This window comes from Odocoileus virginianus, chromosome 2 (genome assembly GCF_023699985.2).
Source record: "Odocoileus virginianus isolate 20LAN1187 ecotype Illinois chromosome 2, Ovbor_1.2, whole genome shotgun sequence".
Classification (NCBI taxonomy): Eukaryota; Metazoa; Chordata; class Mammalia; order Artiodactyla; family Cervidae; genus Odocoileus; species Odocoileus virginianus.
In genome coordinates, this window is record NC_069675.1 from 98,993,236 (window position 1) to 99,009,444 (window position 16,209).

Below are 16,209 nucleotides of genomic sequence, written 5' to 3' on the forward strand. Positions count from 1 at the left end.
CAGCATATATTAAAAAACAAAATACAAAGGATAGGCCCACAGGATTAATTCCTCAAGTGTCACCATGAGAAAAAGACTGGGTGCCAGTTGAATGGCTCAGCCACACCACTGCTCCGTGGGTGACCAGATTTCTTCATCTAAAAGTGAGAGAATTGAAATGATGGTTTCAAAGTCCCTTCTGGGTTTAGTCTTATGAAACTCTATTCACAGTGGATTCTGGGAGGCCCTAATCCCTACGGCTGTTTTCAAGAGAAATCTTACCTGATTCTAAATTCCACAAAACATTTATACTCAATTATTTTCCTTGCAGAAACTTTCTTAGCATTATTTTCTCAATTCCTAAGGATTGCTTCATAAGCAGACGTTATCACTTCCCTACAGAGTAGTTTCCCCTTCTCTCCCCCTGACAACTAAGAGTTTTTCAACAATAAATTGTTTCATTTGGAACCATCTTCTGCCGTGAACATTATTCTTTTGATCTTTTATTCATCAGCAGAAAAACAATGCAAGCATATATCATTTATCTCAACTATAGGGAGTTTCATTCTGTCCAGTAAGTCATTCTGTAGCCTCAGGTCATCTAACTTTAAAAATGGCAGACTGCTTCAAAGAAACCAGCTGATCTTCCTAAAGATATATTATTCATAACTGTAGCACTTCAATTAAGCTGCCTTGGATCTACCTGAAATAAGCACAACCTGTTTCAATATAAATTTCCTGGCTACTGAACTGGGATAATGAAAGCACAGGTCTCTCCCACGAGGGCAGCCGCCTCAAGCATGAGCGTGTAAACCATCCGGAGCTCCAAGAAGCACCTGGGAGTCAGGCTCTGCCCTTGAGGCGACTGCTACGCGACACAGCTATCAAGACCATGGGACACCGGGCGCAAAGACAGCACAGACCCCGACTCTTCTGAATACAGAATCAAGCATCCAGATGTTAGGGAAAAGGAAGGGGGTTTCTAAACACTGCCGAAAGCAACGAAGAGCCAAAAGGACACCCTGATGTTAAGTTAAGATGCTTACAGAGGCAGGAGGGAACCATATTAAAATTTACATGCTACCCTAAAGAAAACTTCTGAGACTTAAACTGCAGTAATTTGCTGTTAAGGTATATGAGTCATAGAAAACAAGAAAGGACTTTTGCCTCTTGCAGGATCTCTGTAAGACAAGAGCACCCGAAACACTAAGAAAGAGCATTGCTGGGGGGGGGGGGGGGGTGCAGTGCAGACACTTGAACAAGTATCACCCTAGGAACAACCATCTGTGACTCAAGTTTGCTTCTTAACCATTTCCGGGGATGGGAAACACCTTTCCAGCTAACCTCTACATCGAATGTATTTAAAACAAAATCTTAATAAGCAACCCAACCTCCAAGCCATTTAAAACTTTACAGGTAAAACAGCAAAACTGATTTTAGGTGGCTGTCTCACGTCCAAGACGCTCAGCGCAGGTTAGTGGACACACTCCTCTGCCCCTTGATATAAAACAAAACACAGCGCCTGACCTCGGTTGCAACATCTAGGTGACCTCCCCACGAGATTACCAATAGACGCAACAAGGCTGTAGTTCCTCGGTTCAAATATCAGTGTACCTCATCGCCGGCAGGGCTCAGCAGTAACCAAACTGCGAACCCTTCGAAGCAAAGGGCACGCTAAACTGTGAAAAGAATTCCCGAGATGTTTCTCTCTAAAGAGTTGCAGATCTGGCTTTTCCTCCAGCCTTTCCAGCATAACCCCACACCGAGATCACAACGGCCAGGGTCCACACAACTGATCCGACAGCCTGTGCAGATGTGGGGCCACGTCAGCACTCATGGTGGTCTCCTGGCCTGCTTGGCCCGCAGGCCCCCGCCCGAACCCCCCGGCGCCTGCACCCGAGCCCCGGAGACGCTCCCGTTCGCTTCGGGCTGGGCCCGGTCCGGTCGCCTCCCTCCGCCCCAACCCCGAGCCTCACCGGCGCGCTGCAGGGAGGCCGAGGCCCCCGCCGGTTCCTGCCCGGCCCCTCCGCGACCCCAGAAACCGGCTCCTCAAGAGCCGCGCGTAGAAGACAGCTCGGCGGTTGCGACAAGAGCCGACACGGCAGCCGCGGCAGCCATCTTGGCACATCCGGCTCCGGGGGCCGCGGCCTACGCGCCGTCGACGTGTCCGACAGCGACGTCAGCCCGCGCCACGCCCCTCGCAGGGGCCCTCGGGACGCCCCGCCCCTGCCCCATTCAGTCCCACCCCATTCTCACGGCCCCGCCCCTGAACCCGCCCCCGTCTCACCGTCCACCCCTGAGGCCCCGCCCCTTCCCCTGCCGCCTCCAGTCCCGCCCCATTCTCATGCCCCCGCCCCTCAGCCCCGCCCCCCCGTTCTCCACCGCCCATCCCTGGAGCCCCGCCCATCCGTGGGCCCCGCCCCTTCCCCTGCCGCATCCAGTCCCGCCCCATTCTCATGCCCCCGCCCCTCAGCCCCGCCCCCCGTTCTCCACCGCCCATGCCTGGGGCCCCGCCCCTCGCCCACCTGCCCGGTCCGGCGCGCGAGGACCGCTTTGGGACGTGGCACAGGCTATGCTGGCTCTTTCTCCTGGCCTCTTCTGGCCTGAGGATGTGACAAGAGTCGGGAGCCTTCCAGCAAACCCAAGGAAAGGCTCAGTCTTGAACGACCGACGCCAGCAGGTACCCCGGTCGAGAGCGGCTACAGGGCTGTTCCGAGAACCCGAGGGGCGCCTCGGCGCAGGCGCATTCCTCGAGTCCTGCCGTTGGATTTCCGAAGCCTGGGAGACGGGCGGAAGGCCACCGCGCAAGCGCCGGCCGCCCCCGTGGGCTGCGCGTGCGCGGCTCGCGGCGGCGCGCGGGTTGCCTAGTTACCGCCCCTGGCTGCGGGGGCTTCCAGATCTCACCCGGAACCTCGTCGGGGTGCACCGGTAGCTCTCTGGAAGTCCTCCTGCGGCGTACCGATGGAGCAGGAAGAGATGCCCTGGTCCCCAGTTCACAGCCACCCAGGCTCCCGCTTCGGGAGGGTGGGGTCGTCCTGCGCACCTGCGGCCCCCAGACGCCCCACCCCGGCTCGGCCGTCGCCTTCCCCGGACACGTGCTCTGTCCGGTCGTTTCCTTCCCCCGCGCTCCCCGGCTCTGGCCGCGCAGCCTCCGAACCCCCTTTTGTCTGCCCTAAGCCCCACCAAGGCCCCTAACTCTCCCAGTGAGCGGCATTAGCCCATTGATGCCCTGTGGATGGAAGCTAGGGTCTCTGTGTGGTTTCCCCTAACCGTTGTCGAGTGGATATTTGTGTTGAATGAGGGCGACCGCGAGGTACCAAGTGGCAGGCTGGGCCGCCGCGCCTCACTCTCCTGTGCTTCGTGTGGTCCCTCCCCCTTCCCGGTGCCCACCCGGAGACACCATCCGATCGCACTCATAGAGGATCTTAGGGAGGAGAGGTTTCTGCCATTGGTACCATCATTCTCCCAGTGAGAAAAGGCAGGTGAAGAAGCCGCCAGCTTGACCCAGGGCACTCACCTGCTGCCTGCCTGGCACAGGGAAGAGCAGCAGCCTGTCCAGCTGGCCCCAAGGCCTTACGGAGGGCAGAAGGGGTGGCACGTGGGGCTGGTCCACTTGTCCCCCACCCAGCCGCTGAGCTCCCAGCAGCTCTGCCTGCTGTGCTTTGGCCTGGCTGAGGTGGGAGGGCACCCTGGGCGCTGGTGGGACCCAAAACCTTGGGAAGAAGGAAGGAGTGTGGTTCTATTTGTTGGCAAGGGAGCAGCCACGCTGTCAGCGCCCTGGGCGGGTGCTGAGAGACTTTCAGCCCATCTGACGTGGCCACTGTGCTAAGCTAACATTTGCCTTGCAGAAATCAAGCTCCCAGCCTGTTCAAACACAGAGTTAGGAAACACATGGTAGAACACAGCCCTGGGCCTTACCACTCCGTCCGCTTCTTCCTGGTGGTCACTGTGTTCTGCAGTCACTGAAAGTGAAAGTTTAGCCACTCCATGGTGTCTGACTCTTTGTGACCCCACGGACTGTAACCTACAAGGCTGCTCTGTCCACAGGATTTTCCAGGCGAGAGTACAGAAGTGGGTTGCCATTTCCTTCAGAGGATCTTCCCAACCCAGGGATCGAATCCCGGTTCCCACATTGTAGGCAGATGCTTTACCGTCTGAGCCACCAGTCTGCAGTCATTAGTCCCAACAAATTACCTTGCAGGGAGATGTCACTGTTACCACCCACCCCCACCCTCGCCAAGAAGGGAGAGCAGTGACTCTCCTAGGGTCAGCACTCCTCAAGTTGAGTTCAAAGAGCTCAACAGCTCGAGCCCAGACTTCCGCTTTGGTGACCCGGAGCCCTGTGGTCAGCCCCACTGAGCTCTAACCTGAAGACATCGGAAGCAGCAGAAAGCAACCTGCCTAGGGCAAATTGGAGACCTCAGGGCCCTGGGCAGGATGTTAAAGAGACATTATGGTATAGACTCCTACCAGGTAACTCTAAGGAAAGCCATGATCAGGGCTTAGGGCTTTTTTCCCTCCCTTCCTCTCTCCCTCTTAAGCCTCTCTGGAATCCCTCTCAGGTTCTGTCTGTAGCCTGGTGTGCAGGAGAGGGTTTCTGGGCCCACTGCTGAGCCATCAAACCTCTGGGCCATGGAGGCAGGGCTCTGAGTCAAAGACCATCTGCTTTAAGACCCAGGCTACTGCCTAGATGCTGTGTGCAGTTTGTCGCCTTCCTTGACCTCGTCAACCTGGGGTTTAAGCAAGGTGAGTACCTGGGCAGTTTGGGGACTGAAAGAGGGTACTGTTGATATGTGTGAACAGGTGGGGGGGGGTACACCACCATGACAGCCATCACTGTTGGTGATTCTGCAGGCACCCTTCCTTTCGCCTGCATTGTCCACTCCTCTCTCCCAGCCCCGCCCTTTGCTCATACTTGGAGGCTGGATACAAATGTTACCACCTCCAGAAGTGGGCTAGAATCAGCCAGTCTTTCCTGGGGGCAAAGTAAGGATCGGAGCTGTAGTCACCTTACCCAGAGCATGGGGGGCACAGAACTGCTGTGGACAGAGGCGGAGCCAGAGAACCGGCTGTCTTGTCACATTGTATACAGTATTGCGATGGTGGCCTCTGCCACCAGCCTGCGCCCTCCAGGGTGGCTGGTACAAACCAAGGTGGGCTCCAAGTGCAAAGTCCACACCTCGGTGCCAAGAACGTGACCTAGCTCAGTCACAGCCTTGGCTTGCTGTTGAAAATATGTTGGACATATTGGGTTAAATAAAATACACTATTCAAATTTATTTCATGTTTCCTTTTAATGTAGCTGCCAGGAAGTTTAAAATCCCACCTATGGCTGGCATTACATTTCCATTGGACAGTGCTGATCTAGCTGTGAGCACGTTGTCAGGGGATCAGGGGCCCCCCTCAGTATCCCCTGATGACCAACCTACTGGGCAGACCTCACAGGGGCCCTAGGGCAGCCATCTCAGGTGGTCTGTGGCCAGGAGCCTGTGCTCCTCTCTCTGCTCGGGGCATCAGGTGTGACCAGTGGGTGTTTGTAGGGCAGGTCAGTTGCTCTGCCCACCCCTGACCACACCCTCAGTTCTGGATGCTGAGGCTGAGGGCATGGGAGGGGGCCTGCCCGGCTCGGCCTGGGAGAAGGGGCAGCCTCTGTGAGATGGGGCTGGCTGGGTGGTCCAGGCAGAAAGCGTGTCAGGGCCTCAGAAGGTGGGAAGAGCTGCAGGGGGGCTTCCAGAGAGAGATGGGGCTGAGGCGGACTGAACGATGGGAGAGGAAGGGGTGACAGCCAGCTCCTTTGGGAGAAGGTGGGTCCAGAGGCACGGATGGCTGGGCCTCAGTTTGTTCTGTGGCACCTGGGTGTTGGGCTGCTGTGTGTAGGGGCACCTGTCAGGGTGCGTGCAGGTTGGTTACTGGTGTGTGGCCAGGCCGAAGGTGAGACGTGGGAGACACCATGAAGCATAAGGCCAGTTCCGTTAGAACCCTGGAGGGCCTCGCAGGAGAACGTTCCATACCCAGACCAAGCCCTGACCTGGCCAGACTTGGTAAATGTCAACATGAGTATCACTGTAGCCTGAACGTAACTCTGTCTCTCACCTCCAGCATCTGGTCTCAGAGAACTTCTTTCGTAATTGCCAAGTACTAAGCGTATAATGTTGTTTTTCAGTTGCTCAGTCCTGTCTGACATTTTGAGACTCCACGGACTGTAGCCCATCAGACTCCTCTGTCCATGGGATTTTCTGGCAAGAATCCTGGAGTGGACTGCCATTTCCTCCTCCAGGGGATCTTCCTGACCCAGAGATCAAACCCAAGTCTCCTGTATCTGCATTGGAGGCGGATTCTTTCCTGCTGAACCTCCGGGGAAGCAGTAAGGGTGAAGTAGAGAACTCAGAAAAATGCTGATTCCATGGGAGCCACTAGGAAAATCTGTGTTGTGTTCTTAGCTGCAGCGGGGGCCCGGAAACCCTGAGAGCCCTCTGTCTCAGAGCTGAACACAGATGTTTGCCAGGCTCCCACCGAGCCCCAGGCACCCAGAGGGGCTGAGGCTGTGGCCGTGCGGCAGACCAGCATGGCTTCTGCCCCTGGGGAGCTGGACATGGGGTAGCTGTGAATGTGCTCAGTGCCGGAGGGGGCACCTGGCGAGGCCTGGGTCCCACCTGCTGGGGAGTGGGGAGAGGCAGGGGTGGGAAAGGAGAAGTATTTGTGGCAGAAGCGAAGAGAAGCTTCTGGAGGGGCAAGGGGCAGACCCAGAAGGCAGGCGACAGCGTGGGAGCCAGTGGGTGTGCATCGCATGGGCCTTTGCAGGCCCCATGAGGGGATTCACGTTTGTTTTCTGAAAGCAAGGGAAGCCTTCAGGGACTTTCCAGCCAGGAGTGACATCATCTCTTTAACCTCCCCTGGGCTGTCTAGCAGAGCAGTAGCCAGAGCCAGGAGCCCAGGGTCCCCTAGGGGCATGGCAAGGCTGCGGGGGCCAGACTGGTGGGGAGAGTCGAACCTCAGATGACCTCCCAGGGCGGGATGTGGCTCTCTGGCTACCAGCTGCATCCGCACCCCCTTGGCAGAGCACATGCTTTATACACATCAGCCAAGGGAACAGATAGGACGGGAGGGCAAGACCCCTGAGCATCAGCATCGCGGTGACCTAAGTCACAGGTGTGGCCCTGGAGGCCGGGGGGACTGGGGATCCAGATTGGAGTGGGCCTAGGGCGGAGCCTGGAGGAAATCCTACACCTGCAGGTTGCCAAGCGCCAGGCTGGCTGTGGCCTCAACTCTGGTGAGATGAGCTTGGCACGCCCCTCCCTAAGCACGGGCTGCTCTGTTCAGACAGTGGTGAATGAGCAAGGCAGGCTCTCCAGGCCTCCAAAGGGAGGTGGCCCCTTGAGGAGCTGAGAGGACACCGCCTGGGGAGTCACACGGCTCTGGCCCGAATGGGCAAACTCAGGGAAGTGATCTTCCTCTTCGAACCTCAACTTCCTCATCTGTAAAATGGGACAACAACACCGTCGCAGGCGATGGCCCTGAGCGTCAGGTGAGGTGCAGATGTGCACAGTAAACAGCCAAGACTCACCCGGTCTCAACGGGCCCTCCGGAGGTGCCCCTGGGGATCATTGCTCCGGAAAGGGGACCCTGGCGGAGCATGGCCAGCAGAGGGAGGCAGCGCGCCGCCTCTGAGTGGGCCGGCCGGGCCCCACAAAGCCACCGCCCTGCTGGATCTGGGCTCTGGGTGCTGGTGTCAGGGACGGCCCAGGCTCATTCAGGATCATGCTTCGGGGCAGCCAGAGGAAAGAGTTTGCGCCGGGCCCAGACTGCAGCCGTCTCCGGAGGGTGTTCATCGCTGGACGCCGCGACGGTGGTGGGGTCTGCAGAGCCCAGTACCTGCCCCATCAAGCCTCCCGGGGTTGAGCTTAATGGACAGCAGAGAGCGTGGCTTTTTTGAACTCTGTGCTCAGTGGTTGAATCCTCACAGCCACGGCGGCTGGATCTAGGTTTGGCACCCCCGGGCACCCGCTAGGTCACTGGTTGCTTGGCAGGCCCTGAGCCCAGTGTGACGGGAAGGATGTCGCTTGGGGCAGAGAGCTGCTCTTTCTTTCCTCTTGGTGGGGAACCTACTTAAGGTCACACACTCTTCTAAGGCTTGTTTTGTTGTTGTTTGGTTTTGGCACAGCTTGTGGGACCTTTTCGTACTGTTTGTGGGGTTCTCAAGGCAAGAATACTGAAGTGGTTTGCCATTCCCTTCTCTAGAGGACCACATTTGGGCAGAACTCTCCACCATGACCCATCCATGTTGGGTGGCCTACACAGCATGGGTCATAGTTTCATTCATCTCACATGCGAGCAAAGTAATGCTCAAAATTCTCTAAGCCAGGCTTCAACAGTAAGTGAGTCAAGAACTTCCAGATATTCAAGCTGGATTTAAAAGGCAGAGGAACCAGAGATCAAATTGCCAACATTCGCTGCATCATAGAAAAAGCAAGAGAGTTCCAGAAAACATCTACTTCTGCTTTATTGACCACGCCAAAGCCTTTGACTGTGTGGATCACAGAAAACTGTGGAAAATTCTTAAAGAGATAGGAATACCAGACCACCTTACCTGCTCCTGAGAAATCTGTATGCAGGTCAAGAAGCAACAGTTAGAACCGGACATGGAACATGGACGTGTTATGTCCATGAATCAAGGTAAATTGGAAGTGGTCCAACAGGAGATGGCAAGACTAAACATTGACATTTTAGAAATCAGTGAACTAAAATGGACCAGAATGGGTGGTTTAACTCAGATGACCATTATATCTACTGCTGTGGGCAAGAATCCCTTAGAAGAAATGAAGTAGCCCTCATAGTCAACAAAAGAGTTGAAATTTAGTACTTGGGTGCAATCTCAAAAATGACAGAATTATCTCTGTTTGTTTCCAAGGCAAACCATTCAATATCACAGTAATGCAAGTCTGTGCCCCGACCAATAATGCTGAAGAAGCTGAAATCGAATGGTTCTATGAAGACCTACAAGACCTTCTAGAACTAACACCCAAAAAAGATGTCCTTTTCATCATAGGGGACTGGAATGCAAAAGTAGGAAGTCAAAAAATACCTGGAGTAACAGGCAAATTTGGCATTGGAGTACAGAATGAAGCAGGGCAAAGGCTAATAGAGTTTTGCCAAGAGAACGCACTGGTCATAGCAAACACCCTCTTCCAACAACACAAGAGAAGACTCTACACATGGACATCACCAGATGGTCAACACCAAAATCAGATTGATTATATTCTTAGCAGCCAAAGATGGAGAGGCTCTATACAGTCAGCAAAAGCAAGATCAGAAGCTTACTGTGGCTCAGATCACGAACTCCTTATTGCCAAATTCAGACTTAAATGGAGGAAAGTAGGGAAAACCACCAGACCATTCAGGAATGACCTAAATCAAATCTCATGATTATACAATGGAAGTGACAAATATATTCAAGGGATTAGATCTGATAGACTGAGTGCCTGAAGAACTATAGACAGAAGTTCATGACATTGTACAGGAGGCATGATTAAGACCATCCCCACAAAAAAGAAATGCAAAGAGGCAAAATGGTTGTCTGAGGAGGCCTTACAAATAACTGAGAAAAGAGAAGTGAAAGACAAAGGAGAAAAGGAAACATTTGCCCATCTGAATGCAGAGTTCCAAAGAATAGCAAGGAAAGATACGAAAGCCTTCCTCAGTGAGCAATGCAAAGAAATACAGGAAAACAACAGAATGGGAAAGACTAGAGATCTCTTCAAGAAAATTAGAGATACCAAGGGAAAAATTTCATGCAAAGGTGGGCACAATAAAGGACAGAAATGCTATGAACCTAACAGAAGCAGAAAATATTAAGAAGAGGTGGCAAGAATACACAGAAGAACTATACAAAAAGGATCTTCATGACCCAGATAATCATGATGGTGTGATCACTCATCTAGAGCCAGACATCCTGGAATGAGAAGTCAAGTGGGCCTTAGGAAACATCACTATGAACAAAGCTAGTGGAGGCGATGGAATTCCAGTTGAGCTATTTCAAATCCTAAAAGATGATGCTATGAAAGTGCTGCATTCAATATGCCAGCAAATTTGGAAAACTCGGCAGTGATCACAGGGCTGGAAAAGGTCAGTTTTCATTCCAATCCCAAAGAAAGACAGTGCCAAAGAATGCTCAAACTACCGCACAATTGCACTCATCTCACAGGCTAGCCAAGTAATGCTCAAAATTCTCCAAGCCAGGCTTCAACAGTACGTGAGTCAAGAACTTCCAGATGTCCAAGCTGGATTTAGAAAAGGCAGAGGAACCAGAGATCAAATTGCCAACATTCGCTGCATCATAGAAAAAGCAAGAGAATTCCAGAAAAACATCTACTTCTGCTTTATTGACTATGCCAAAGCCTTTGACTGTGTGGATCACAACAAACTGTGGAAAATTCTTAAAGAGATGGGAATGCTAGACCACCTTACCTGCTCCTGAGAAATCTGTATGCAGGTCAAGAAGCAGTTAGAACTAGACATGGAACAACAGACTTGTTCCAAATTGCGAAAGGAGTACATCAAGGCTGTATATTGTCACCCTGCTTATTTAACTTATATGCACAGTACATCATGAGAAATGCTGGGCTGGATGAAGCACAAACTGGAATCAAGATTGCTGGGAGAAATACTGATAACCTCAGATATGCAGATGATACCACCCTTATGGCAGAAAGTGAAGAAGAACTAAAGAGACTCTTGATGAAAGTGAAAGAGGAGAGTGAAAAAGCTGACTTAAAACTCAACATTCAGAAAACTAAGATCATGGCATCCAGTCCCATCACTTCATGGCAAATAGATGGTAAAACAATGGAAACCATGACAGACTTTATTTTCTTGGGCTCTAAAATCACTGCAGATGGTGATTGCAGCCATGAAATTAAAAGACGCTTGCTCCTTGGAAAGAAAGTTATGACCAACCTAGACAGCATATTAAAAAGCAGAGACATTACTTTGTCAACAAAGGTCCATCTAGTCAAGGCTATGGTTTTTCCAGTAGTCATGTATGGATGTGAGAGTTGGACCAAAAAGAAAGTTGAGTGCCAGAGAATTGATGCTTTTGAACTGTGATGTTGGAGAAGACTCTTGAGAGTCCCTTGGACTGCAAGGAGATCCAACCAGTCCATCCTAAAGGAGATCAGTCCTGGGTGTTCATTGGAAGGACTGATGTTGAAGCTGAAGCTCCAATACTTTGGTCACCTGATGTGAAGAACTGACTCCTTAGAAAAAACCCTGATGCTGGGAAAGATTGAAGGCAGGAGGAGAAGGGGACAACTGAGGATGAGATGGTTGGATGGCATCACCGACTCAGTGGACATGAGTTTGAGTAAACTCCGGGAATTGGTGATGGACAGGGAAGCCTGGTGTGCTGCAGTCCGTGGGGTCGCAAAGAGTCTGAGCGACTGAACTGAACTGAACTGTGGGACCTTAGTTGAATCTGTGCCCTCAGCAGAAAACTCGTAAGTGCTGGACCACTTGGGAGCTCCCAAGGCTCTTTTTTTGAAAATGCAGAGATGAGAAACAGGGTGACAAAAGCTCTGGTATAAGACTGCCTCACTCTATTACACTTCACAGGTGTTGCATTCTTTTTGTTTTCTTTTTTTAATCAAATTGAAGGTTTGTGGCAAATTTGTGTCAAACGTCTGTCAGAGTCATTTTCCAACAGCATTTGCTCACTTCCTGCCGCTGCGTCACATTTTGGCAATTCTTAGGATATTTCAAACTTTTCATTATTATTATATTTGTTACAGTGTCTGTGGACAGTGATCTTTGATGTTATTGGTGGTAGTGGTGCAGGTTTAGTCGCTAAGTCTTGTCTGACTCTTGTGACCCCAAGAACTGGAGCCCTCCAGGCCCCTCCGTCCATGGGATTTCCCAGGCAGGAATACTGGAGAGGGTTGCCATTTCCTTCTCCATTGAATTTATTACTATTATACAACTCACTGAAGGCTCAGAGGATGGTTAGCATTTTTAGCAATAAAGTATTTTTTCATTAAGATGTATACATTTTTTTTTCCCCCAGAGATAACCTATTGCACACCTTATAGACTACAGTCTAACGGAAACGTAACTTTTCCATGCACTGGGAAACCGAAATACTCGTGTGACTTCTGTTTACACTTCATTCACACTAATTTACTGTGACATTCATTTGATTGCAGCCAAATGCATTGGAACCAAATGGATTGTATCTCCGAAGTGCACCTGCATAGAGATTTGCAGTAAATACAGTGAATCTGCACACAACTACGAATTCAACTACGGATGTGATTGATAAAACGTCACATGCCGTGTGGTTCAAGGGCGTGAGAAGACAGTAAACAGTGTGGCCCCGAGGCCATTCACACGTGGTGTCTGTCTGGTTACCTAGAAATAACGCTTCTGGAGCTCAGAGCATCACTGCGTGCAGCCTGGGTTTCTCGGTCCTGATCGGGATGGTGACGTGTCTACAGAGAGCGGCTGCTGCCTGGCCCACACGGGCACACGGGTCCCCAGAGGCAGCGCTGAGAACGCAGCTGTAGAACTCGGTGCCATTTCTGGGTCCTGACCTCGTGCCACGAGCTTTGTGCCGGGAACCTGATAGTTCCGGCCCCATCACCAGCCCAGGAGGCTGGGTCGGAACAGTTTCCGCTTTACCCCAAGGCCCTGAGTCTCCAAGAAGGCACATCACCTCCCTGCAGTCCTCCAACTGTGACTGGGAAGGTGGAAACACAAGCGACACCCATCAGGAAGCTCAGTAGCAACTGGCGTGGCCCCTTTGATCCTTAAGACGGAGTCACGTGGTGCAGCGCCTCCCGGCCCAGGTCTAACCCATGCTGCACTGTCTTCTGCGACAACGGTGAGTTGTTTGGGAGCCAGTGCACACTCACTCCCTCCCGGAGACGCATGGTGCACACGGTCATTTCAGAGCCCAGGAGGTCCTGCAGGAAAGGATCCCCTGACCCAGGGCTGCTTCCCAAACCCATCAAACACCCTCTGAGACACAGTGCTTCTGGGACTCTGTTCGCCCCGGGGTCAAGCTGGACCACACCGTGTAGGTTCCCGATTGAAGTACTTTGACAGAATAATCCTTTGCTGTTATGCCTGGGACCCCATCATGACAGCGAGTGTATGAAAGTCTCCACCCCCTGTCTGCTGACAGCTCTGCCCCTCCAGCAGTGCTCCTGGGTGCAGTTCCCGAATCTGGGCTGCCCTGCAAAGGATTCGTCATCAGCTCTGATGGGATATGAAGCCGCCGCAGAGTGGTCCTCTGCTCCGAGGCTAAGCACAGCCTCTGGAAGTGAGCCTCTCTCAGCGAAGAGAATGGCAGCTGCGGGCAGCCCCCCAAGTAGCACTGAGGCCGGAGATGCTCTGTTTACTTCTTGATGCGTGTAGCCCCACGGGTCTGTTTATCTGTGGGCCCTGATGCTGTCCTTCCTGCTCACAGATCCCATCTCTGCTCTGGCCAGAGGGGTGCAGAGCCACCTCTGGGGCTCGCTCTGGGACAAGGTGGAGCAGACCCCACGCCAGTGATGGGCCTCGGGTTTTCCCGCAGGGCTGAGAGGTGCCAACAGCCATCCTCACCGCCTAATCCACACCGCCCGACGTGGTGGCTATGCGCACGTGTAGTGGTCAAGCACCTGGGCTGTGGCCGGTCCAAACTGAGGTGCGCCATAAGCCTGGAACACACACGAGCTTTTAAAGACAGCCCCCCTCCTACCCCCAAAGAAGGAGGTAAAAGATCCCATTAACTTTGTGTCGGTTACATGCTAAGGTGATAGTATTTGGGGTCTGTTGGATTAACTAAGATGTATTAGTAAATAAACTTCACCTGTTTCTTTTCGCATTTAACATGGCTGCTAAAATATCTGAAATTGCACACGTGGCTTGCATGGCCTTTCTGGTGGACAGAACTGCTCTAAATCACCCCGGAGGCCTCAGGGAAGGTGCCCTCCACCCCCGCCCCTGACAGCGAGCAGTCAGGAGAGGAGGGCACAGCAGGAGGGTGGACTGGCCGCTCCGTGTTGACCTCACATGTTTTGCGTGTTGAAAAGCACAAGTCTCCAGACCCCTGGGGTGGGACACCATGAGGAGGGGAGGAGACCAGGGCTGACGCCTGGGTCAGCTGGCCGTGGCCGTGGGAGCTGTGGGCACACACGTAGCTCTGGAATGCCCAGGGATGTCTATCTGCTCGGGCTGCCAGAACAAGTGCCACACAGTGTTCCCTGGTGCTCCAGTGGTCGGGACCCAGAGCTTTCACTGCCGGGGCCCGGGTTCGACCCCTGGTGAGGGAACCAACATCCCACGGCTAAAAATAGATAAGTGCCACAGGGTAGTGGCTTAACAGAAATTCACTTCTCACAGTTCTGGGTGCCAGAAGACTGAGACCAGGCTGTTGGCGAGGTGGATTTCCTGAGGCCTCTCTCCTGGGCTGGGAGGTGACCGCCTTCTCCCGGGTCTCCACACTGCCCTCTGTGCGAGTCTGTGTCCCAATCGCCTCTTTTTCGAGGACCCCAGTCACGTTGGCTTGGATGCCCCTCCCCCCAGTGACCTCACTTTCCCTAAATTACCCCTTTAAAGACCCAGTCTCCAGAGACAGCTACATTCTGAGGTCCTGGGAGCTGGGGCTTCCACATACGAATTTGGGAGAACCAGAGCCCCCAAGTCAGAGCTGTCTTGGCTGAGTACAGCCTCGGGAGGGGCTGTGTCCTCTCCCTTGTGGGAGGTGCACTGTGGCCTGGGAGGGGTCCTTCCAACGCAGGGCTGGTGGAGCAGGCCGGCTCAGACTGTGTGTCCAGGATGAGAACGTGAACTGCAGAAAGGCTGGCGGGCAGTGGAACTGAGGCTGTGGGAGTAGGTTCAGGCCCCAGTGGGCGGGTCTCGGGCTGTCTTTCAGCCTGCAGTGGGCACCCTGGGGCCTGGGGAATCCCTGCCAATGCTTCTGAGCCCGAGCACGGCTGGGGGTTGCGTCCCTGGGCATCAGGGGAGGTTCAGGCAGGGGAGGGCAGAGCCTTCAGCCTGTGGCCGTGGTTGGTCTGCTCCCAGGAACTCGCCCGCCAGGCGACCGGCAGGGCCAGGTTCTGGGCACGCCCAGTTTAAACCTGACATGGCATTGTTCTCCTTGTTGCTGGGGGCCCGAGGGTTTGGGGGAGCAATGAGGTGCTCCTTGAGGCCCGTTCTGCTGCCTCTGTGGGAATCCCACAACCACCAGGAACTTCTTGGGAGTACAAACACTGCTAGGAGTTCTTTCTTTAAAAAAAATAATTGAGGTAAAATTCATAGAGCATGAAATTAACCATTTTATAGCAAATTTAATGGCATTCAACATATTAAAAATGCACAACTACCACCTCTGTCAAGTTCCAAGACATTTCATCACCTGAAGTAATGTCCCAGACCCACTGGGCATTCACTGCCCATTGCCCACTGCTCCCAGCCCTGGGAACCATTCATCTGCTTTCTGCCTCTCTGGGTTTATCTACTCTGAAAGTTTCATACAAATGAAATCACACAGCCTTTGGTATCTGGCTTCTTTCACTTAGCGTGATCTTTCTGCATTTTGACTGAGCTGTAGCTGGTGTTGGTAACTTCATTCCTTTTTATGGTTGAATAATAGTCCATCCTGAAGGAGGAAATGGCAAACCACTCCAGTATCCTTGCCTGGAGAATCCTATGGACAGAGGAGCCTGGTGGGCTACAGTCCATGCGGTCGCAAAGAGTCAGACACGACTGAGCAGCTAACACACACACACCAGTCCATCGCGTGTGTTTAGTCTGGTTCTCCAGAGAAACAGAGCCAACAGGATGCTGCTGCTCTTGTTCAATCGCCCAGTCGTGCCCAACTCTTTGCAACCCTGTGGACTGCAGCACGCCAGGCTTCCCTGTCCTTCACTATCTCCAAGAGTTTGCACAAGTTTGTGTCCACTGAGTCAGTGATACTATCCAACCATTCCATCCTCTGTCGTCCCCTTCTCCTTCTGTCTTCAATCTTCTCCAGCATTGGTGTCTTTTCCCAGTGAGTCAACTATTCGCATCAGGTGGCCAAAGTATTGGAGCTTCAGCTTCAGCATTAGTCTTTTCAATGAGTATTCAGGGTTGATGTCCTTTAGGATGGACTGGTTTGATCTCCTTGCTGTCCAAGGGACTCTGGAGAATGTTCTCCAGCACCACAACTTGAAAGCATCAATTCTTGGGTGCTCAGCCTTGTTTATGGTCCAA

At 52.8% G+C, this 16,209-nt stretch overlaps 1 protein-coding gene and 1 long non-coding RNA gene across 7 annotated transcripts in view; one reads left to right on the forward strand and one right to left on the reverse strand.

Annotated features, from left to right (window-relative positions):
- The window catches only part of SEC16A (SEC16 homolog A, endoplasmic reticulum export factor), a 31,331-nt gene extending 28,737 nt beyond the window's left edge, over nt 1–2,594 (reverse strand). For 3 of the 5 annotated variants that reach the window (XM_070455518.1, XM_070455508.1, XM_070455523.1), the window contains exon 1: nt 1,956–2,122. The gene's annotated coding sequence lies outside the window, so the exon portion shown is untranslated. Of the gene's footprint in view, nt 1–1,955; nt 2,124–2,504 lie in introns of those variants that run through there. The other 2 variants (XM_070455515.1, XM_070455534.1) reach the window with 2 other exon arrangements.
- A 183-nt stretch (nt 2,595–2,777) lies between these two features.
- On the forward strand, nt 2,778–13,842 carry LOC139031217 (uncharacterized). 2 transcript variants are annotated; one of them, XR_011483634.1, is made up of 3 exons: nt 2,778–4,725; nt 6,143–6,343; nt 12,174–13,842. It is a non-coding gene; the product is annotated as an uncharacterized lncRNA (long non-coding RNA). The 2 variants fall into 2 exon arrangements; XR_011483633.1 differs by lacking the exon at nt 6,143–6,343.
- Nucleotides 13,843–16,209: the final 2,367 nt, after the last annotated feature.